This window comes from Talpa occidentalis, unplaced genomic scaffold, assembly GCF_014898055.3.
Source record: "Talpa occidentalis isolate TD23 unplaced genomic scaffold, MPIMG_talOcc4v2.1 talOcc4.7, whole genome shotgun sequence".
Classification (NCBI taxonomy): Eukaryota; Metazoa; Chordata; class Mammalia; order Eulipotyphla; family Talpidae; genus Talpa; species Talpa occidentalis.
Genome location: NW_023605083.1, coordinates 134,025,227 through 134,047,075, shown reverse-complemented (window position 1 = coordinate 134,047,075; position 21,849 = coordinate 134,025,227). Strand labels below are relative to the sequence as shown.

At 64.8% G+C, this 21,849-nt stretch overlaps 1 protein-coding gene across 4 annotated transcripts in view; it reads right to left on the bottom strand.

Annotated features, from left to right (window-relative positions):
- The window catches only part of SEPTIN9 (septin 9), a 115,915-nt gene that overhangs the window by 14,856 nt on the left and 79,210 nt on the right, over positions 1-21,849 (bottom strand). The window contains exon 1 of one of the 4 annotated variants that reach the window (XM_037493746.2): positions 9,230-9,247. The exons of the other annotated variants lie outside the window; for them this stretch is intronic. The gene's annotated coding sequence lies outside the window, so the exon portion shown is untranslated. Of the gene's footprint in view, positions 1-9,229; positions 9,248-21,849 lie in introns of those variants that run through there. 4 annotated transcript variants of the gene reach the window in all.

Here is a 21,849-nt window from a genome sequence, read left to right as displayed (position 1 = left end):
ATGCAGCCTGCCCCGGGCCTGTCACGTGAGTGGGTGGCTTCTCCTGCTCCGGGAACCCAGGACCAGCCACCCAGGACCAGCCACCGGGCCTCTGGTTCCAACTCCCCAACCATCCCCCCCAGAGTCCTAGGAATTCTGCCCCACATACCTGCATGGGGCTTGCTTTTGGCCCATCACCGAGCACCCCCACACCTCAAGTCACAACCATTAATGGCCTCCCCCTCCATTCTCACCAAAGCACCACAAAGGGCCATTTAAAACTTAATCAAACTTAAACTTAAAAAAAACAAACAAACAGCATAATCAGATCATCCTCTACTTGAAAACCTGGCATCCAGCCACAAGGATACCAGGATCCCGGGGTTGGGATCCTGCTATTCCCCAAACTTGCTGTGTGACCCTGAGCAAGTATGTGGACCTCGCTGGGCCTCAACTGTCTTGTGTGTAAATCTGGATCCTGTTATTTGCCCTAAGAGCTTTGAGGATGAAGAAGACGCCATCGCACGCTCTCACTTCTACCAATAACACGCAAGTCCACGCCCGCTCTCCAGTTTGCACACGGCACCTCCTGGCCTCTCCCTGCTGCTCCTGGGGGGCCCCCTGCCTGGCTCCCTGAGCTGCCCATCTCCCTTGGGCCTCTCCCCAAACTGACCAATGGTGAGGCCTAATTTCCTCCTCCTCACCGAGGGACCCCCCCTGCTTCTGAACCTTCTTGGCTCACAGAACCTTACACTCCGGAGCACTCCCCTTACGTCCAGTGAATGAATGAATGAGTGAATGGCAGCTCCCTGTCCCCCCCCACGAGGTGCCCGCGGGACAGCTCCGCGTGCTTTCCCACGGGTGAGCCTTGGCATGTGAACGAGATGTCACAGCTTCCGGCCCGCGTCCTCTGCAGCCACAAAGCGCCGGAGGAAGGACCGTACGCTTCCTGGGACAGCTCTTGCCCATTCAGGGAATGGCCCAGGAAACGGCCAGCGGGGGAAGGGCCGCTGGGGGGCTGGGAAGGTGGGCACAGGCCCTAGCCCCTGGCCCCTCCCCGTGCACCCCCAACTTCGTTGCTGGGCTCTGGGCCCTTGGGGTCTGTCCCCAAAGAGAGGTCCGGCAGGCAGGGCCCAGAACCTCTGGGTTGACCTGGGATCAGCCTGCCCCCGGGACAGCAGAGGCGCTGCCCACACAGCTGCCAGCCTGGTCTGACCCACAAGGAGCCGCCCCTGCGTGCCCAGCCACGGGGCCCCTGGAGAAACACAGCCCCTGCCCGAGTTCACAGTGCCCAGGATGACTCTCCCAAGTGGTGGATCTGCCGCCACAGGGAGCTGGGGGTGGGAGTGGATAGGGGGTGCAGGAGATTGGGGCATCTGGAAGTGAACTGATCACAGGGACACCACCAGGGCTCTGTAGGCACCCCCAAATGTGCAGGACCCAGTCCTGGCCCCAGGGGCCACGGCCAGGCCTCAGAGGAGGCTCAGCACACACCCTCCCAAGCCCTTCCTCGGGGTCTGCGCTTCCTGCGGTGAAGTCCCCGCCTTGGAAAGTGGCCCCAAAGAACAAGAACTACAGCTGCAGCCAGCTCTTCTACCAGTTTCCATGAAACAAAGTTCGGAGAGAAGGCGCGGCAGGGCTGGGATCTCCCGGGCAGGCCCCACAGACCCCCCCACACACTCAGGGGGCCACCTACCCTGGGGTTTCCGGGGACCGCCAGGCCGCTTGGGCCTCCCCTGGGGAAGGCCTCTTCCACCGGACTCCTCCACCGGTCGTGTGACGGCCAGGAACCCAGAGGTCCCGAGGGTGGGAGCCGGCCCCTCCGCAGCTCCGGAAGGAGTCCCATTCATATGGTGATTCCTGCCTGGGAGCCGGGAGGGGCGGAGGCCCGAGGGGAGGGGCCTGGCCGCGCTGACCGCCGGCCACACCTCCCCACATGCCCCAGGCTGCAGGGGGCCCTGAGTACCCTGGGGCTGCCTGGCTGGAGTGGACATGGTCAGTGAGGCCAAACTCACGCTGCCCCACGGTGGGGGGGCCTTGGCGTGACGCTCGGGATCATTTACAATGACAGTGCAACGCTCTCGTGTCGCGGCGCGACCCTCCCCGCGCACCAGGCCTGCACAGCACAGGCCAGAAACACCCAGCGAGATGCTCCCCAGCTTGTGGCCTCACCCCTCCTTGGGCCCAGGGGCAGGCCCCCTGCACTCCAGGGGAGGAGCCGCAGCCCAGGCTGGTGGGGGAGGGAGGGAGGGTGAATTCTCCTTAAAAAGCCAACCGGCAGGCCTCCCCGGTGGCGCAGCCGTGGAGCACTGGGTTGTGAAGCTGCCCACAGCCTCTGCGGCGCAGGTTCGATCCCCGGCTGCTCCCCGGCCACCAGAGGAGGGTCCCGCATGGCGCGCAGACCTCTCCTGCCGCCCGCTGCTCCCCTCAGCAGTGTCCTTCGGTCCTTCTGCCTGCTCTGCTCCCCGCTCTGGCTCTGGTGAATTCTCTCACCCTCCCGCGCTTCTGACTGTACCCAGTGCTTGTATAAATTAAAATAAATAAATAAAGCACAAATGTTTATTAAAAAAAAAAAGAGCCAACCGGCTTCTCCACCCCTTCCCACTGGGGGTGGCCCCCAGGCCCGCCACGCCTCCCACCCACTTCCCCTCTCACTGGGCCACCAGCTCACTGCCACATGGGTCCTGAGGTTCCTGAGAAAGGACAAACACTGCAGAGCCAGCCACGGCCAAAGGCCAGCGCCCCCCCCCCCCCGACCGCCCGCAGCTGGGCTGGACCTCAGCAAGCAGGGCCCTCAGCGAGGCGAATGCTAGGAGCGGGAGCACCAGCAGGGGCGAGGCTCACAGTGCCCCCAACTGGGTTCTGGGTGCTAGACTTAACCTGGTGACCCACAATTCCCCAAGGGCAACGAGAACACGGGGTCAGGTAACCCGCCCCCCACATACACGCACACGCGCACACGGTGTTCACTGCAGCAGGATTCACCATCACCAAAGCAGCAAGAGTCCACTCCGCATGGGATGCAGCCATGAAATGGAGTACTACTCAGCCATGAAGAGGAACGAAGCATGACACGGAAACAAACATGCTAAGGAAAAGAGACGCCACGCCAAAGGCCGCCGCCCACACGTCCCTCTATACAGAACACGGACACGCAGAGACGGCGCCACGTGCCCCAGGCTGCAGGGGGCCCTGAGTACCCTGGGGCTGCCTGGCTGGAGTGGACACGGTCAGTGAGGCCAAACTCATGCTGCCCCACGGTGGGGGGGGGGCCTTGGCGTGACGCTCAGGATCATTTACAATGACAGTGCAACGCTCTCGTGTCACGGCGCGTCCCCGCGTCGCCAGGGACGCGGCGAGGAGCGGAGAAGCGGGAGCAACAGCTGACGGGGGCTTCGCTGTCACGGTGAGGATAGAAACCCTGGAATTAGCAAGTCTGTGAACGCGCCACAGCTGCTGGCCGGGCACCTGGGCAGAGGACCTGTCACGGCGTGTGAGCCCAGCCGTGAGCAGCAGCTGGGACCTGACCCGTCTGCGGCTGCCCCAGCCTCCCACGGGGCAGAGACCCTCCTGGCCAGCTGCAGCCCCAGGGTGCTCTGGAGAATCCCTCAGCCCTGTTCCGTGGGCGCCAAGAAAGCGAGGCTGGACGAGCACAAGAAGACAGCCGCCTGGGCGCCAGGAGGCCCAGGGCGCAGAGCAGAGCCAGGCGGCTGGGGAGGTGGGACAGGATGGCTGAGGAAGCTGGCGCTGAAGTTTTGTGCCAGGTGAGCAGCAATCGGGAAGCAGGTATGTGGCGGGGGGGGGGGGGAGCCCCTGGGTGGGACACTGCAGAAGGGGCACCACCAAGGTGAGGGCCGCATATGTCCCCACACACACCTGGACATGGAGGCCCCACCTCCCTGGCAGGCAGCCAGCCCAGTCTCGCTCCCCCCGCCTGCTCCCTCCCCTGTGAGATTCCAGAGCCAGCCCCACGCCCTGGCCTGCAAATGGGCCACCTTCCCAGGGACACCCAAGGCCCTCTGAGCCTTATCTGAGAGCATTTACCACCCAACTGGAAACTTCTGGAAGCCCCGGTGTCCAGGGGCTGCCCGCTCTTTGGGACGCAGGGCGAGTGCTTCTGTCCAGTCTGTGCAAACACCTGTTCTACCTGCACTTGCCCTCAGGACGTCCCGGGAAGTGGCAGTGACAGGAGACGGCGGCTGGGAGGGGCCGATCGGGTGCCCAAGGCCCCGCAGTAACCGCACGGGGCCCAGGAATCCTCTACCCACATGCAGAATGGCCTCGCCAGGGCTCCGGGACTTCACTGAACGGGGAGAATTCACTGCAGAGTGGCGGCCAGGCCGTCTGTGTCTGAGCGAGGGGCCAGAAAGACAGCAGATGCGGCGCTAGAGCTGGAGCCCGCCGAATGCCTGGCAGTGGAGGTGGGGTTGGCACCTGGGCCCGGGTCTCCCAGGCACACCAGCATCTAGAAGCCCCCACCCCTTCGCCCACTCTGCCCTCTAGTCTCCTCCAGGAACCCCCAGACCTGGCTCCCCAGCACCTCCAGACTTTCCAGCATCCATCTGGAGTCGCTGCCGGACTTTTGGGGAGGCCGTGCCTCTTGGCACTGGGCTGCCCCCACTTTCTGCTCCAAGGGTTCTCAGCCCACTGGGGTGTGGAGTGGGGGCTGGGGGCACCACCACTGAACCTGCTTGGGGGTCCCAGCTCCCCCTGCCAACTTGGGCTCAGGAGGGACTCGCCTGAGGCTGGGGCTGGTATCTGGGTCCCCAGGCCCCCCACTCAGGCAGGCATGCACCCCCAGATAGCCTTCACACCCTCTAGCAGGCTCCCCGAGTCTCCCTGGGGCGAGGAGGACAAGCAGCCCCTCCGGTGGGCCTGGTGGTTCTGAGGGTGGGTCGCAATCACGGGGGCTTCCAGGAGGTGGTGCTCGGCTGCTGGAGGGCACGCTGGGCTGGGGTGAGCTGCTGAGTGAAGTGGCTCAGTCGTCCGCTCAAAACTCACTTGTTCTATAATTCACGATCACTAACCCTCCTGTGTCCCTTAAGACAGGCGATGCCTCCCACCAACCTAACCCCACGGAGGCGTGGCTGGGGCGAGAGCCTCCCACGTTGTGAAAAGGAGCTCTGGGGTCTGGGGAGGAGGAAGGAGCTGGGTGGCAGCACCCCGCTGTCTCAGGGTGGGGCGCTCCGGGTCACTAAGGGGGACCTCGGCTTCCCCACATTTTAAACAAGCACAAGGATCCAAGAAGGCAGCAAATGCCCCTTCAACTTGCTCTTTCGTGGGAACAGTTGGGAGCCTGAGGCATTGCCCGGGAATGTCCTGGGGCCCATCACCCCCTCAGAGTAAGGCGCCTCTGCACCCGAGCTGGTCTTCAGGCCCTGGCCCTGGGTGCCCACCGGCCAGACTGGCCCCCGGGTGCAGGTGAGGGAGGCACAGGGCAGAGTGCCTGGGAGGACGCCAGGCCAGGCTGCTGCCCCCTGGGTGGCTGCAACACCCCCTCCCGGGGCTCCGACCACTCCACTCTCTGCCCACCTGCGCCCCCCCACCCCGCCCTGCTGCAATCTCTCGCTCTCCTGCTCACCCTGCCTCAGGGCCGGCTCAGCCTGTCACAGCCGAGCAGCAGGCGGCGTTTATCGGGTGCAGCCCCTGCTCGAGGAGAGTGGGTCTACTCACGGAGCAAGCGGTGCTCTCTGGCCCTTTCCTCAAAACCGCCCCGAGCTGGGCAAACGCGGGACGAGGGCTGATGGGGAGGCTCCGGAGCCGCCCTCGCGGCGGGCACGGGCGGCGGGCTGAGCCGAAGGCCACGCGCACGGCGCTGACCGTTCCCTCGCTCAAACATGAACTGCGCAGGCACCTGGGACGCCCAGGACCCGGGCAGAGATCGATAATCAGCCCTGCCGGCGTCACAGCCCAGGCACAGAGAGCGGCAGACGGCACCCAGGGCACCCACGTCCCGTCCCGTCCCAGCCGGCGCGGGGGAGGCTCCTCCACGAGGAGGGTAAAGGCACTTTCCTGCCCCGGGCCGGGGAAAATCTTATCTCAGGCTCCTCCTCGTCACCAGGCTGGTGACAGGCGCCTGGAACAGGGCCTGGGAGATAAGATAGTGATAAGGATCTGGGGCTGCTGGAGGTGAGGGAGGTGAGCACAGTCTCCTGGGCCGCCTGCCAGGGCTGCCTGGGCACTCAGAGCAGGAGGGGTGCTGGCAGGCCCCCAGGGCGGGGGAGGGGGCTGGGCGGGGCGGGTGCTGTGAGTCAGGCTGGATGGAACAGAGCAAGGGTCTCCCTGCTGGAGGCCATGGGGGGGTCAGCACCCCCACCCCGACATCCACTGGAACCAGGGTTCCAAGTGCAGCCTCGGGTGCTCAGGAGAGCTCCACCCCCAGCTTCAGGAGAGTGACAAGAAATTTGGGGGTGCTTCAGCCCATGTTCCAGCTACTGAACCCAAAATAAAACATTTAAAAATCCCACCCAGGCTGCAAGAGCTGGGAAGGGGAGCTGCGCAGAAAGGCTCATCTTCGCCTTCCGGTTTGCCTCGCCCCAACCAAAGCCCAGTGCTCCTCCCCCCAGAAGCCGGCTGACCCTTCACCCCCCGGAAGGCAGGAACAGGGAGCCCAGATGAGGGCAAGTGGCAGCTCAGGCTGTGCAGGAAGTGGGATCGGAGCTCCCTGGGCCTGGAGGCCTGCGGTTCCCAGGGGTGAGCCGACCAGGGGAGGACTCAAGCCCCGCCCCCACCCCAGGCTAGGCAGGCTGTCCTGCCCACGCTGTTCTCAGCCTGTCCTGGAACAAGGCCTGCTAGGTGGGCAGGCTGGGGGTCTGCCCAGGGAGGCGACACCAGCAGGGGCCTGTCATTAGACTGACTCTGGTTCCGGGACCAGGCCCGTCCCCGGGGCTGGCCGCGCAGGGCGCCCACCGCAGAAGCCTCCCTGGGAAGGCCTCCTGAGGCTCCGGGAGCCCCTGGGAACAGGCCCCTACCTGTCCCTGGAGCCAGGCAGGCGCTCTGTGGGCAAATCAAAGCTCAGTGCCAGGAGGCAGCCTGGGAACCTCACGCATTCTGGGCCTGGGTTTCTGCGGGAAGCCCCCAGCCAAGACCCGGCAGTCAGCCGGCACCTTCCCAAGCACCACACCGTGGCATCAAGGGCCGAGGCAGTGGGAGGGGCACACCCGGACTGGGAAAACTGACCCCTCAGGGAATGCCCGTAGGCGGGAGGGACAGCACGCTTGGGCCCCACACGCTACAACAAAGTTGTCTCCAGCCCATGTGGCCAGTGAGAGTGGGAGGCCAGGCTCGTGCTGTGGTGAAGGCGGCCCCAGGTTAAATGTGCAGGGGGTGGGCCTCCCTGGTGAGTCTCAGCACTATGAAGCTGTCCACAGCTGCTGCAGCTCGAGTTCGATCCCCAGCCAGGGAGCTACCCACATGGCGCAGCAGACCTCTCCTGTCTCCCCGCGGCTCCCCTCAGCAGTGGATTTCAGTCAGGCTGCCTGTTCTGCACCCCACTCTGTCTCTGGGGAATCCTCTCACCCCTGCACCTCTGGCCTGCACCCCAGCTCTTGTGTGCATAAATAAAATAACTCGTTAAAATAAAATAACTGTGCAGGGGGAGCCGGAAAAGATAAGGAAGCCCAGCCACGAGGAAGGCCTGAGAACAGCCTGTGGCCTTCAGCAGGAAGCAGGGCGCCAGCTGGTGGGGGTGGTCCTCAGGACAGGGGCTTCCCCTCTGCTGACTGTGGGGCCCTAGGGAACGCGCCTCCCCACACCACCCCATCTGCCAAGAGCAGCTTCAGCTGGGGGACACACAGGAAGTGGGGAGGGCGGGCGGGTGGGGCAGCCAACAGGGGGCAGGAGGCAGCCAGCCCAGGGGCTCTGGTGGTCCAGAGGGTATGGGCTACTGGTGCAACCCATCCTGTGGCCAGGGCAGGGCTGGCGCGCAGGGAACGGCCTCAGTGGGCCCCAAAAGGCCAACGCTGGGTCACGGGGCAGGCGACAGACTAGCGACGTGTCTCGTGACCCAGCGCAGCGGCCCCAGAGCATGGGGAGGCCACATGGCCCAGAGCAGGTGACGTGGCAGGTGCCAGCACTTGGAAAGGATGGGGGGCGCCCGGAGGGTGGGCAGGGGTCAGAGGACCAAGAATCCCACCTGTCCAGAGAGGCTCACGTGGGAGGCTCCCACCCCAAGACAGATAAAGGAGCCCCTCGCTTCCCACCGCCCGACACCGAGCCGGGGGTGCCAAGCGACCAGGGCAAAGTGACATTTGTGTAAATACCCCGTAAGTTTCCAGACACAGCAGCTACGAGTGAAGGGGAAACCACAGGCCTCTTCTACCTCTGCCCCTAACAGACGTTCCACGGGAGAGCCAAACGAGGTCCCGGCGAGGGCGGCCCGGCGCCAGGCCCCGCGCACAGCCTGCCACCGCAGCCTGCAGTGCTCCCGGGAAGGGAATTTCAAACTTCCCAGTGTGGACGGAAAGAAGCTCCCCGGAAACCTGGCAAAACCTGCCCGCAGATTTCCCAGCAGAGAGGAAAAGGCGCGGGTGGAGGATGCCCCGGCAGCCTGGAGGCCGGGCCAGCCCCAGGGGCCCTGGGGACGCTCAGTGCAGAGGGCACTGCCCACCCCACTTTGGGGTCTGGGGTGATGTGCTGTGGGTTTGAGTCTGGGGGAGCCCCCAGCATCCCAGATGGGCGGGCTGCATCCTCACCCCTGCGCCTGGACAGGGAGTGGCGGACACCCGCCCCCCACCACCCCCAAAGCACATGCACCCCCCCCCACCCAGCAACACCCCTCACACCCCAGGAACCCAAGACAAGCCGCAGCCCGGAACCCCCAGGCCAGCACTTCTGTGTCTGCTGAGACTCCCCAGCCTGTCCCGTCCTCCCCGCGCCGGCCGCGCTGACACTCGCCCCGTCCTGCTCGGCCTCCCGGAGCCAGGGAAGCCTCCAGGGAAGGGACTCAGGCTCCGAGAAAGTCCCGTCAGAGGAGGACCTCGCCGCTCTCCGGGCTGGCCAAATATTTACAAAGAGATAGCTGTGGCCACACAAAGCCCTTTTCTTCCCCTCCGCAGCCGGCAATCTGGGCCCCGCGTGGAGACCGAGCCCCGCCGCCCCTGGCCGGCCCTGGGCACCGGCGCGCGCCCGAGGGCCCGGGGGAGAGGCTCCCGCGGCCGCCCGCCGGGGCTGGGGGCTGCGGGGCGCCGGACACCTGAGGGCCCCCCGCGGGCAGCGCGCGGCTGGGAGGAACAAAGGGAAGAGCACTCACCCAGCAGCGAGTCGGGCTGCGCCGGCCGCCTGCGAGCGGCCCGCCCACCGGGTCACATGGCTCGGAGCCGAGCGAGGATCAAAGGGGCTTTGTCACTGAGGAGCCAGTTGCCTCCCAGAGCTGGGGCAGAGGTAGGGGGGCCCGGGCCGCCGCCCGCGGGGAGGCTCCGCGGGGAGCTGCTCCGAGGGGCAGGGGCGGAGGGGGCAGGCAGAGAAGGGGTGCACGTCTGCAGACCGCCAGGCCGCACGGGGTGCATTGTCTGTGCACAGGAACCACCCGGGACTGAGCTCCCAGCCAGCCTCCAAGTCACCCCTAAAGGAAAGTGGCTTGGCCGGGGAGGGGACACAGACTCACCGGGTCACCCAAACTGCCTTGCGGAAGTCCCCGCCGCGGCTGCCGTCCTGCCTCCCAGCCCTTCTCCTCCCCTGCCCCCCACCCCACACACACGGTGAGGCTTCCGGGGTGCGGGGTGGGGCCAGAAACCTGAGCGTGGAGTGGGGGGGGGGTGGGGGCACCTCTCTCCCTGCCCCCTGCCGCGGCTCAGGGCTCCCCCTCCAGGTGTGCCTGCACAGCCCAGCTCTGACCCCCACCGGCTCAGATGACAGGGCTATCAGGGCGGCCTCCTGGGAGGCGGCAGGCTGACTTCCCCAGGAATAAGGCCAGACCTGATGTCCCCAGTTGTTCCAGGTTTGGGGGGGTGCAGAGACAGAGGCGCCGGCCCTGCTGCACACCCCCCACCCCCACCGCCAAGGCAGGAGGCAGTGGGGGAGGCAGTGGCCAGATCAGGCCAGATCACCAGGAACTTCCTCCAGGCCCCTCAGGGCCTGGGCAATCCCTGCTGGAGTCTCCTCCTCCGCCCCTCCCTGCGGCCCCTGGAAGCCTAGGATCCCAGGCGGGTGGGCGAGGCAGTCCCCAGAGCGGGGAGCTTGGGAGCGCCTGGACATTGGGATCGCCAGACCCACCCTGTGCCACAACCCCTGACCTCAGTGAGTCACCCCCCAGCAGAGGGGTCAGCCAAGGCCGACTCCCACACTGGGGGTGGCTCCCGAGGACTGCACCCCTGGGAAAGACGTCCTGACCGACACCTGGGGAGGCTGACTCTGGACCAGGCAGGGACAGTTTCTCCAACCCCTGTCCGGCCCCCAGCCTGCCGGAATCCAGCCCCCACAGCCAGGACCAAGCACCCAAGGCATTCACTGGGCTCCACACACTCCTCATTCCAGATGCCCACGTGGGTGAGGCCCCGGGCGCCCTCCCTGGCCAGGCTGCAGCGACCCACCAGCATCTGGTCCCTGTCCGGGTCTTGGAACCACCTCCTCCTGGGCAGCTACAGTTTCAGGAGGGCTGACCCCCTCCCTGCCCCCAAGCAGTGGTTGTGAGGAGCCGCCTGCAGCCTTGGGCGCCTGGCCAGAGACTGGGGACCGTCCAGGGGAGGGGCCACATCTGGCGTGGTGTTCCCGTCTCAGTGGGAAGGAGGCCGTGGTGGGTCCGGGATGGGGCTCCAGAGGCCCAGAACCGAGGCATCTTGACCCGCTGGCCTTGGCCTGCTGCTCAACAACTGCAGGACTGGACCCCCCATGGGGGCCACGGGCACCCTCCACTCCAGGCACAAGAACTAAAGCAGTCGTGTCCGTGCATACCCAGGATGCGTGGCCACCAAACCCCGCTGCCTTTCCCTCAAGGGGGTGACGTCCTGGGACGCGCGGGGAGGCCCGTGTCTGGGCACCCAGCCGGCCCAGCCGGGGCTCGTCCCTGAAGGACAGCTCCAGCAGCCAGGACGCCAGCGGGCTGGCCAGCCAGGCTCCAGGTGAGGGCGGAGCCTGGGGACCTCCCCTCCCAGCTCCCTGGGGGCAGAGCCTGTCTTCCTGGCCCTCCCTCTGGCCCTGCTTCCTGCTCCAGCTTTCTGTCCCCACAGCCCAGGCCCAGGGACGGCCATGCACTCAGCACGGGCCAGAGCTCTCCGGCAGCATTTCTTCTCTTTGCCCAGCAGAGGAGCAGAGAGCACCTGAAACAGCACCCCGGCACCCCCTGATGCCCACCCACCTCCCGCTGGTTTTCCGGTGCTGCACTCAGATGCTTGAGCATCCAGAGGAAGGCCTGGAGCCAACTGGCCGCCTCATCCTCCCACAGACACAGCGTGAGAGCCGCAGATGCAGCCCCCGCGCCCCTAAACCTTCCAGGTGCCGCAAGATGCAAGAATTGGGGGGCAGCGGTTTGAATGTTTTGCTTCCCCTAAACAGAACCCACAGAGTCTGAATGTGCCATCCACAGACGCTCCAGAGCCACCTTCGGGGTCCCTCGCAAGCCTTTCACACTCAGCAGGGCCGGGGAGCTGGCCGGGCACTGTCCTAAGCAGCAGGCGCTCGGCACGCCCAGTTTCACCCTGATTCCCACGAGGACCACCTCGTTGCAGCTCCCAGATCACAGTCCGTGCCACCAGCACAGCCACAGCTAGAGGTGGCACAGGACACGCTCCTCAGAACGCAGTGGCCTCGACGGAAAGACATTGCTGAGGCCAGAGCCCCGTGTCCGTTGTAAAGGTGTCCCTTCCTGGGGAGGTACGGGGGCGTTTCTCTGAGATGCCACTGTCAGAGAGGGGAGGCTTCTGCTCTGCTCGGGATAACTTGCTGGGAGAGGGTGCTCAGCACTGGTCAGGCCAGCCGGAGACCCCAACTGAAGGCCTGCTGACCCACTGCTACCTGGGGCTCCTGGCCCACCCAACCCACTGGGGTGCTGGGTCGGGCTGGACCCTGCCTCCCGGGCAGCCGGCCACAGGCTGACTAGAGACCCGCTTTCTGATGAGCGGCTGCTGGAACCCCCGGAGCGTGGAGCTGTGGCCTGGGCGGCGCGGAGGTCATGCAGGCTTGAGGGCTGGGGAGCAACTCGGGGCCATTTGCAAAGGGAGAAAGGAGAGAATGGTAGGAGACAGGCGGAAACACCAAGAAAGCAGGAAGGAAGAGGACAGGATGCTGACACCCCAGGCACTTGGCTCCGCCCTGATGAGCGCAGGTCCCGCACCTGCTCCCCCTGCACACATGCCCTCGAGGGCCCACCTCGGCCTGCCTGGCTCTCGTCAGAGCCCCATGATGACTGAAAAGGGGTCTGCCGGGGCAGAAAGCAGACTGGTGGCGGCCTAGGCATGGAGGGGTGCCAAGGGAGAGGCTGCTAGTGGACTTGGGGCTTCCCTCGGAGGGGAGAATGTTCTGGAACTGCACGTCAGGGCAGCTGCACGACGGGTGAATGTGCTAAATGCTGCTGGTGGGAGATGCTGAGCTCTGCGTATTTTGCCACCACAAACAGGATGAAAGAAAACAGACTTCAACTGTGTTTCCTTGAGCCAGTTTTAGTTTTACACCTTCAAACTGGAAGGGCCCCACACGGTCACCAGCCCCGTGCAAGACCACGTGAGCCCCTGGGCCCTAGGCCCCCGGAGACCACCCCATGGGCCAGGAGGGCGCAGGCGCGCTGACCCTGGGAGAGGCAGCCCCGTCCCAGGTTACGTGGCTGGTCCCTGATCGCAGCCACGCATGTCCCTGAGAGAGGCCCAGAGGGAGGTGTGCAGGACACCGCGGGCCACGTGACAGTGGACACGGGCCTGCGGGGCGCGACACACGCCAGGGGCCAAGGTGGGGACGGAACAACCAGCCCCGCGCCCCTGACCTGCGACTCCCGGCCTCCTGGGCCACGCCAGGCGGAGCCCGAGGCCCCTGGTTAAAGCAGCCACGGGAAACTCATGTGCCCCCCCCATTCCCGACCAGGACCCACGACAGCCAGGAGCTTCGTGCAGAGACGGAAAACAGCTCCGAGCTGGGAGGAAGCGGGTCCAGGCCAGGCGCCCGGCACCAGCGAGGCACCTCCAGGCCCCAGTGGGGTCTAAACCGGTTTCCGAGGCTGTCGCTCCTGGACCCGCCAAGCTCGGCCCACACATCGAAGTCGGGGAGCCCCAGGCTGAGGTGCAGTGGAGAAGGGGGGGATCCTAGGGACTCCACAGGTCATTTCCACGTGCCTGGGGCAGCGTCCACCTTCTTCCCCCAGCGGCCCCCACACAACAGTCACCAGGTTGGTGGCCGCCCTGGGCCTCTATCCTGCAGCAGGGGCCCACTCTGGGAGTCCCAAGGGGACACTCGGGGTGCCTGCTTCCAAGTGGGACAACTGGAGAAGAGTGTGGGACCCCTGTGATGCCTGAGGCCACAGTTCTGGGCCAGCAGCATCAGCAGGAGAGACGGAGGGTGGTTACATTGCACCCCGCCTCCCCACACCCCAGTTCTGAGACCCCCACGAGCCACAGCAGCTGCTCCCCTGGAAATGCCAAAAAACATCCTTCCCTCATCTGAGACCGGGGCTCAGCTCCCCGCACCCAGGGGCCCAGGGACAGGGCAGGTTAGAGGTTCGGGTCTCAGGACCAGGGGGGCGGGGCACAGGCCGCGCTGCCAGGAGGGGCACCCGCTGCCTCCCGAAAGCAGAACCTGGAGCAGCGGGGGCAGGCACAGGCGGCCGGCGTCAGCCCACTCCCACCTGGCACTTCCCTCTCCTCCTCCCCCAGAGCGGGTGTCGAGTCAGCACTGAGATGGCCTCTCCCTTCAGCCCAGCCTCCCAGGGAAGAGGACAGTCGGCCTCCCCTGTGTCCCGCCCCAGACTGACCCCTCTGGCTCCGACGCTCCACCCAGCTCAGCCACATCTCAACAGCACGCAGTTTTCCAAGGCCCTGTGGCCTCCGAATCTCCATCTGAAACTCCCTCTGTGAAAAGTCACCACCTCCAGGAAGCCCTCGGAGGTGACCACCACCCCTTTTCGTTGCTGGGGAGTTTGCCCAGGCTGACTCACCTCCTGCGACTCTGAGGCAGGGGCCTCCATAAATGTTCGTGGAACTCAGAGGCAGGAAGGCCCTGTTTCCTCTTTTCCAAGAACCCCCCAACCCCCAACCCATGTCAGGGTGCAGGTACCTCTAACACACATTTCCTTCTCCCCTTGAGAAACCATCACATCAACAAAGTCGGAGATGTTCTCTGATGGTATCTCAGCTTCAGAAAACCGCTGTCAGAGCCTCTGCAGCGGCTCCTCAGTCAGCTGCGAGCTTGTGGCTGCAGGATCGAGTCCCAACACCCACTACCTGTCAAAACTAGCAGGTTTGCATTGATTTCAGATAGAAACAGGGTGACTCTTCGGCACCTGGGGTGTCTGGCCCAGCAAGCTCAGCCAGGCTGCCAGGAGGGCAGATGGCCAGGTGGGGGCGCTGCAGGCTGGCCTTGGGGTGACGCCCTGCGCCTCCTGGCCCTCCCCAGGAACAAACTCTGCAGCCAAGATGGTTAAATCAATGGGCGAGTTGCAAGCTGCTAGGGGAGGAAGAGGGGGTCCCTTGTTTTTTAAAAGATACAGTGTCAAAGGCTTGGGGTCTGGCCTTTGCAGCACAGAAGGCACCTGATACCACCAGCACACCCAGCAGAGGCGGACAACGCCGTGCCTGTGTTCTCCACGGTACCCCCACGCCGCCCGCGGCCCGAGGACTCCCCGTCTGTCCCGCCAGCACCTGCTCTGACTCCCCGTGTGCCCTGGTCCACCCTGCAGGTCACAGGCCGGCACCAGCCCGTGTCCCGGCTGCCGGTTCCGAAGACCCCGGCACCGAGCCTCCGACCCCCGGCACCCACTGCTTCCGCCGCGGTTTGGGTCTTTTCTGAAGGGTCCCCCCGCCGCCCCCCGCCTGGCTGGAGTCTGGGCGAGAACGAGGAGGAGGCTGTGCAGGAAGGCGTCCAAACGCGCCACATGGCGTAAGGATTATTTTGAGCAGAAGGCATCTGAGCCCCTGAGTCTCCTACTGCCTGAAGCAGAGCCTCCCCAAAGAACTTAAATGTCAGCCGCGCTCCCCGAGGCAGAGGATGTGCGCGCCCACACCTACACAGACGCTGTCACGGGCGCCCCCCGCCCCTGCTCCGCTGCGGGCCGGGTCCTTCCGGGCCGGGTCCTTCCGAATGTTGTTTGTTTTCCACTACGCGCCCCTCTTTCCCCTTCCTGGGTTGGAGGGTAGCGCGCCCACCCCAGGCTCCCCGATGTGTCACCTCTTCCCGAGAACGCCCGACGTGCGCGCCCGTCTCTCCCGTGGCTACCCGGGCTCTTGTCTGTTCAATCCGCAGCCTCCCAAGCAGCGAACGCGAGGGCAGAGGAGTTCTTCCTCCCTTTCATCCACAGCAGAACCGCCTCGTCACGGCAGCTACCCCAGCCACAGGCAGCCGCCGAGACCCCGCCTCACAGCCTGCTGAAGCGGGACACCCGGTCCTCAGGCTCCCATCCAAAGGTTCCCAAGGCCAAGCGTGTCCGGTGGACTCCTGCTCTCCGCAGGCCGCCTTTGGGTTCCTACACACACGCGCTAGTCCCCGAACCGTCTAAACTCCGCAGGGAGGAGGAGGCAAGTTCAACTCCTAAATGATCCTTGCTTCCCAAAGCTGTTGGGCCGCAGCCTCCGTCGGCCTCCCTTGCCGCCACGAGGCCTGGGGCAGTCCTCAGAGAACACCGTTTGGAAGCGCTGGCTTGGACAGGCTGGCGCGCCGGCTCTCGCTCGCGACGGGCCCCCAGACCGCCCCAGCCTCTCTGGACACAGCTTGGGATGCCCCACACAGAGGAGGCTTATCTGCGACAGCCACGGGCCTCGGGATAATGGTTTTAAAATCCAAATCCCTAAATTAATAGGGAACAAAATAACGATCACGGCGGGATCGTTTATAAAACACTGCAAACAACCCACATGTCTGTCAAGGGGAAACAGGAAACCACCAGCCGAACACCTGGCAGCAGAAACGGGCAGGGGAGAAGTACGGGTGAGCCGCAGGTGACCCTCCGTGCTCAGACACAAGCAGTGCAAGAGATACACAGCACAGGCGCACACACGCTCCTGACCACACAGCACAGGCGCATACACGCTCCTGACAGCACAGCACAGGCGCACACACGCTCCTGACCGTACGGCACAGGCGCACACACGCTCCTGACCGCACGGCACAGGCGCACACACGCTCCTGACCGCACGGCACAGGCGCACACACGCTCCTGACCGCACGGCACAGGCGCACACACGCTCCTGACCGCACGGCACAGGCGCACACACGCTCCTGACCGCACGGCACAGGCGCACACACGCTCCTGACGGCACGGCACAGGCGCACACACGCTCCTGACCGCACGGCACAGGCGCATACACGCTCCTGACCGCACAGCACAGGCGCACACACGCTCCTGACTGCACGGCACAGGCGCACACACGCTCCTGAACGCACGGCACAGGCGCATACACGCTCCTGACGGCACAGCACAGGCGCACACACGCTCCCGACCGCACGGCACAGGCGCATACACGCTCCTGACGGCACGGCACAGGCGCACACACGCTCCTGACGGCACGGCACAGGCGCACACACGCTCCTGACGGCACAGCACAGGCGCACACACGCTCCTGACCGCACGGCACAGGCGCACACACGCTCCTGACGGCACAGCACAGGCGCACACACGCTCCTGACCGCACGGCACAGGCGCACACACGCTCCTGACCGCACGGCACAGGCGCACACACGCTCCTGACGGCACGGCACAGGCGCACACACGCTCCTGACCGCACGGCACAGGCGCACACACGCTCCTGACGGCACGGCACAGGCGCACACACGCTCCTGACGGCACGGCACAGGCGCACACACGCTCCCGACCGCACGGCACAGGCGCACACACGCTCCCGACCGCACGGCACAGGCGCACACACGCTCCCGACCGCACGGCACAGGCGCACACACGCTCCTGACCGCACAGCTTTGCAGCATGCGAAACAACACTATCTCCGGCTGAGGGAAACATGACCAGAGACTCGGGAAGGATGAACACACACAGGTCGTGGGTTACGTCCGGTCACGGGAAGGGAAGGAGATGGACAGCAGCTGTTGGCTCCTCGGGCAGACAGCACCCAGGTGTTCACTGAGAGCGCACAAGCTTTTAAAACATGGGAGAAATCATCCCTTCACTGGGGCTTAACACGCAGTGAGCTTCGATGGCTAAAGGGGTTCACAGACCAAGACACAAGTCACAACCTCCCTAGCCTGAGTTGACTCACCTGTAAAATGAGGGCAATGAACTCACCTGCTCTCCGGAGCTCGGTTCAAACTCCCCTCCCTCGGGGGCCTGGGGAGGATGAAGTGAGCTAACAAAGCACTTTGAAAACCACACGAAGAGCTAACCTGGGGAAGCCCAGATTCCAGCCCTGTTTTCATGACCTGGCAGAGAAGGCCCGCCACAGGCTGCCTTCATTTTCTTCCAGGCAGAGGCCTCAGTTTTCAGGCCAATCAGGTCCTCTGTCGTGAGGCCTCTGTCAGCGCCAGACCCACCTATGGAACCCCTCATCCTGTTAGCAGAGACACTGGGTCAGGTAAAACAACCGGAGGAAACTAAGAAACTTGTCTCTCCACTGCTTTTCTCTCCTCCCGGATATTCGGGGTTGCGAAGCTTCTGGAACAGCACCCTGGCTGTTTATTCAGACTGGGAACACTAAGCCAACCTCCTGTCCCCTTCCTGGCTCACCCCACAACTGGGCATCCCCCGTGCCAGACCCTCCCGAGGTAGTGGTCACACTTGGGGACCAGCGGGGCCAGCGGGTCTCAGCCACTTCTCCTTCTGGCCACCTGGAAGGGCAGGTTTGGGGTCAGAAGGGCAGGGGTTCAGATCCAGCTCCACCAGCCGTCAGCTGAGTGACTCTGGGCAAACTTCTAAAGCTCCTGAACGCTCTCGCTCTCTGCCAAAAGCAGGAAGGGCCCCTCCCCAGCAGGTGAGGGGATGGCACAGGCTCAGCCTGGCCCTGGCAGACACTCCAATGAGAGCAGCACCCGCCCTCCAGGCCTCCCGTTCTGGCCCGGAGCATGGGCAGGAGGCAGCCGAGAGGGCCGCGGCAGCTGCTGGCTCGCAGAGGCGTGCGCACACACCCACAGAGGTGGAAGGGAAAATGGAAGCAGCAGACGCTTGAAGGACACCATGTGTTGTGACTACCAACGACCTCTGCGCGCCTGTGCTCTGAAGCCCTGGCGAGCATCTGAGCAGCTCCTCTTTGCAATGCACGGTAGGAAAAAAAAGGAAATAAATCCTGCAAACGTAATACTTGGCAGCGAAAGGAAAATGGAAGTATTCTGTATGGTGCCGTTACTCAGATTAGAACCAGGTAGGAGTCTCTGTGGTCATGGGACATTCCGGATTCAGACTGTGGCGGGGACATTCCATGGGGTGAGTGAGGGCCGGTCAAGGGCTGGAGGCTGAGCGAGGTCTGCAGGCAGGTGAACGCTGTGGTGCCCCCGGGGGGTGCGGGAAGAAGCCAGGCGAAGGGCTGGGCACACAGGCGCTCCCCACGTGACCACCTGGGGTAGGCCCCACCTCTGCCCAAAGTGAGAGCTTCAGCCAACCCACCTGGGGTCTCCTAACTGGCACAGAAGACCCCCTCGAAGGAGGAGGCTTTACCTGAAATGCCTTTTCTTTTGCCCATAACCGTGTCCCACCCTCTTTCTGTCTAAAAAACCCTCCGTTCTGTCTGAGCCCTCCCAGTATCCAGATGGGGTGCTCCGGACTCATGAATCACTTAATAAAGTTCCATCTCTAAATTTGTGAGTTGTGTTACTTTTTAAAACAGTCTAATATTATTTCAAAATGGTTTTTAAATATATTAAAAATATTAAAAGCCAAAATATGGTCTTATGACATACAAGAGGCTGCAAACCCGCCCACGAAGGTCTGAGGTCCCTGGAGGGCAGGGCTGCCAGCCCGGGAGGCCACAGGCCTGGCTCAGTCCTGGCTCCACCACTGGGCAGCTGAGGGACCCAGTTAACTGGCACCTGTGAGGGGGGCCAGGGAGCCATCGATCCATGTCAGTGGAGGGAGGGTGCGTGGAAGGCCCCGGCAGCTCCATGACCCCCCTCCTTCATCCCACCTGTCCCCATAGTCACTGCAACCCGAGTTCCCTGGGTCCAAGGCCAGGAGCCCCACCCACAGGCCGCCAAGCCCAGGCCGGGGTTCAGTAAGCACCTGTTTGTGTGTGTGTGGGGGAACCCATCCATTCAAGGCCCCAGGAGAGGCCAAGGTGCAGCCACCTTCAAGGCTGCACAGCGCTGGACGGCCAGACGCCGATACCCAGCCAGTCACTGCCCAGGGCTGGCCCCGCTACCCCGGCCGCGGCGCAGGGCAGCTCCCGAGGACCCCGGGCATCTGCAGGGAGGAGGACAAAGGGCAACGTACCAAAGGGGGTTGGGGAGAAGCTGCTCCCCAGAAACCCCATCCTAACTCGCCACAGGTGATTCTCCCCAGACAATCCACCTGGGTTCCCCCACCTTGGCACTCGGCTGCCCCAAAGGGTGACGGGCAGCTCCGGCCACAGCCAGCCGTGGAGGCCCTCCTCCCTCTCGGGGGGCCACAGAGGCGGCAACCTCGGTCCCTGGCAGGGCAGGGGGTGTTGGCCTCCGGCGGCCTCCCCACCACCAGGCTCCGCCCCCTCCCGGAGGATGCAGGAGCCCCGCCCGGGGGGAGAACCGGCTCCACAGAGGCAGGCAGCCTCCAGCCAGAGGAATTTATGGTGGCCTCCCCACAGAGAGGTCTGGGGGCGCAGGGTGGGGACACGAGGCTCTGCCCCCACCAGTTCCATGCGGGGCCAGCCACAGGCCTCCCTCGCCCTGGGCCTCTTGCCTTGGGACCCCCCAATTGAGTCATCTGCTCCCCTCACCACTGCGCTGCTGGTTCTGAGAAAAGGGGCCCAGTAAGTGAACTGCCCCAAACCACAGCAGTAGCGCGAGCAGCAGGGGTGTGGGCGGGAGGGGCTGGGCCTGGCCGAGCTGGGTGGCCTCAGGGGTCTCTGCCTCTCTGGGCCCCCATGGGTTGCCTCCTCCGTAAACTGAGGCGCGTGCCTGGGGACACATCACCCTGGGATGGACGGGCCAGCTGGGCACCCCGAGCTTCCGGACGCCCTGGATGTCCTGCAGGTCCGTCCCGGGAGGGGCGCTCTGGCCTCTCCCTGGGCAGCCGGCCCACCTCGGCAGCGCGAGCCTCCGGGGGCGCCAGCCCAGGCCGGCGGCCCACATCGAGAGAGGCCAGCACAGCAGAAACGGAGGCTGGAGGTGGCGGGAGCCCCGGGGACAGGACATTCTCTCCAGCAGGGGCGTGAGGGGGCGGGAGGCCCACATGTGACCAGAGCGGCGGGTCTCAGGGGGCAGGACAGCTGCGGGCCAGGGAAGCAGCTCGGGCCAGGGAAGCAGCTCGGCTGCGGGGGAGGGGCAGGGCTCTGGCCAGGGCCTCCGGATGGACAGTTCGGGAGGACCCCGCCCCCATCCTCTCTCGGGGAGCAAGGGAATCGCTCTGAGTTGCCAAATTCCAGCGATGAGCCCACATCCAGCCCGCCCTCGGCTTGTTGGAAGCCTGCCCTCCGCCTTCTGGCCGGCTCTGCACAGCTGGGCCGCAGCAGCGAGGGCTGCACGCACGGATGGGCTGGCAGCGCCCATGCAGCAGAGCACCCCTGCACCCCTCCTCTGAGAGGGGCCCCTCTGTCCCTGCCCTCTCCCTGGGAAAGCTGTGGAAGGCAGGAACAGCAGCGTCGCAGCCCGCAATCGGGTCTGAGGACACGCCCGCGGGGAGCACTTTCCTGCGGCTTCGATCCCAAAGTCTTGTTCCGCACGGGGTGATGTGGGAGTCGTGCAGGCAGGAGAGCGGAGCCCCCCAATGACGACAGACAGGGATGCGGGGAGCAAGCAGGTCAGGCCCCAGCCACCTCACACACTTGTCTAACCAATTAGCACACAAGACCCAGGCGCAGAGGGCGACACGCTGACCCCCAGCGGGAACGGCGCCCGAACGTGCCAGGGCCAGCACCCACGACGCTGGTCAGCAGCCCAGAGTGTCGTCTGCCCCTGGCCCTGCCTGGTGTTAATGTCCTTCTGGAATGTGTGTGGGGGACTGGGTGGTGCCCAGCTGGGACGGCTCCAGCCCACCCCAAGAACGGGCCCTTCTGCCAGGGCCTGGGAACCTGACCAGCTGTGCCGACAGCCCGCTGAGTGACCCCGCCCAAGTCACTGGCCCCCGGGGGCCTCCAGTGCTCCACCTACAGACTGGAGAGGTGAGTCAGCCGCTGAGGGGCTCTGGAGCCAGGCTCCCCAAGTTGACACACCTCCTCTGCTGCCCGCTAGCCGTGAGGCCGGGGCGGCTTCTGCACCCTCTGTGCCTCAGGTGGGGTGCACACCTGCAAATTGGGAACAACAAAGACCCGACCTCGCAGGTAGCTGAGGGACCAAACGAGGCAGTGTCCCCAGTAATGGGCCCAAGGATCAAGTGAGGTTCACGGCAGCCTGCGGATGAATGACGCCACACCTCAGCGGCCTGCGGTCCCCCCAACAGAGGCTGCCCTCGTCCCCTCCCCCTCAGTGACAGGGGCTCCCGCGGGAGCCCAGTCTTACTTCCCAGGGACCCCAACCCCCCTGAACTAGGGTCACTGGGGGCTCACACCCTCACCAGAGGTCCCGACCCCAGGGGGGCCCTCCTGTCAGTACAAGTCATGCTCTTCAACCCGCCTCCAGGCATGTCTGTGCTGGGGTGCAGGGGCGACACCCACCCTCACAGAGGGG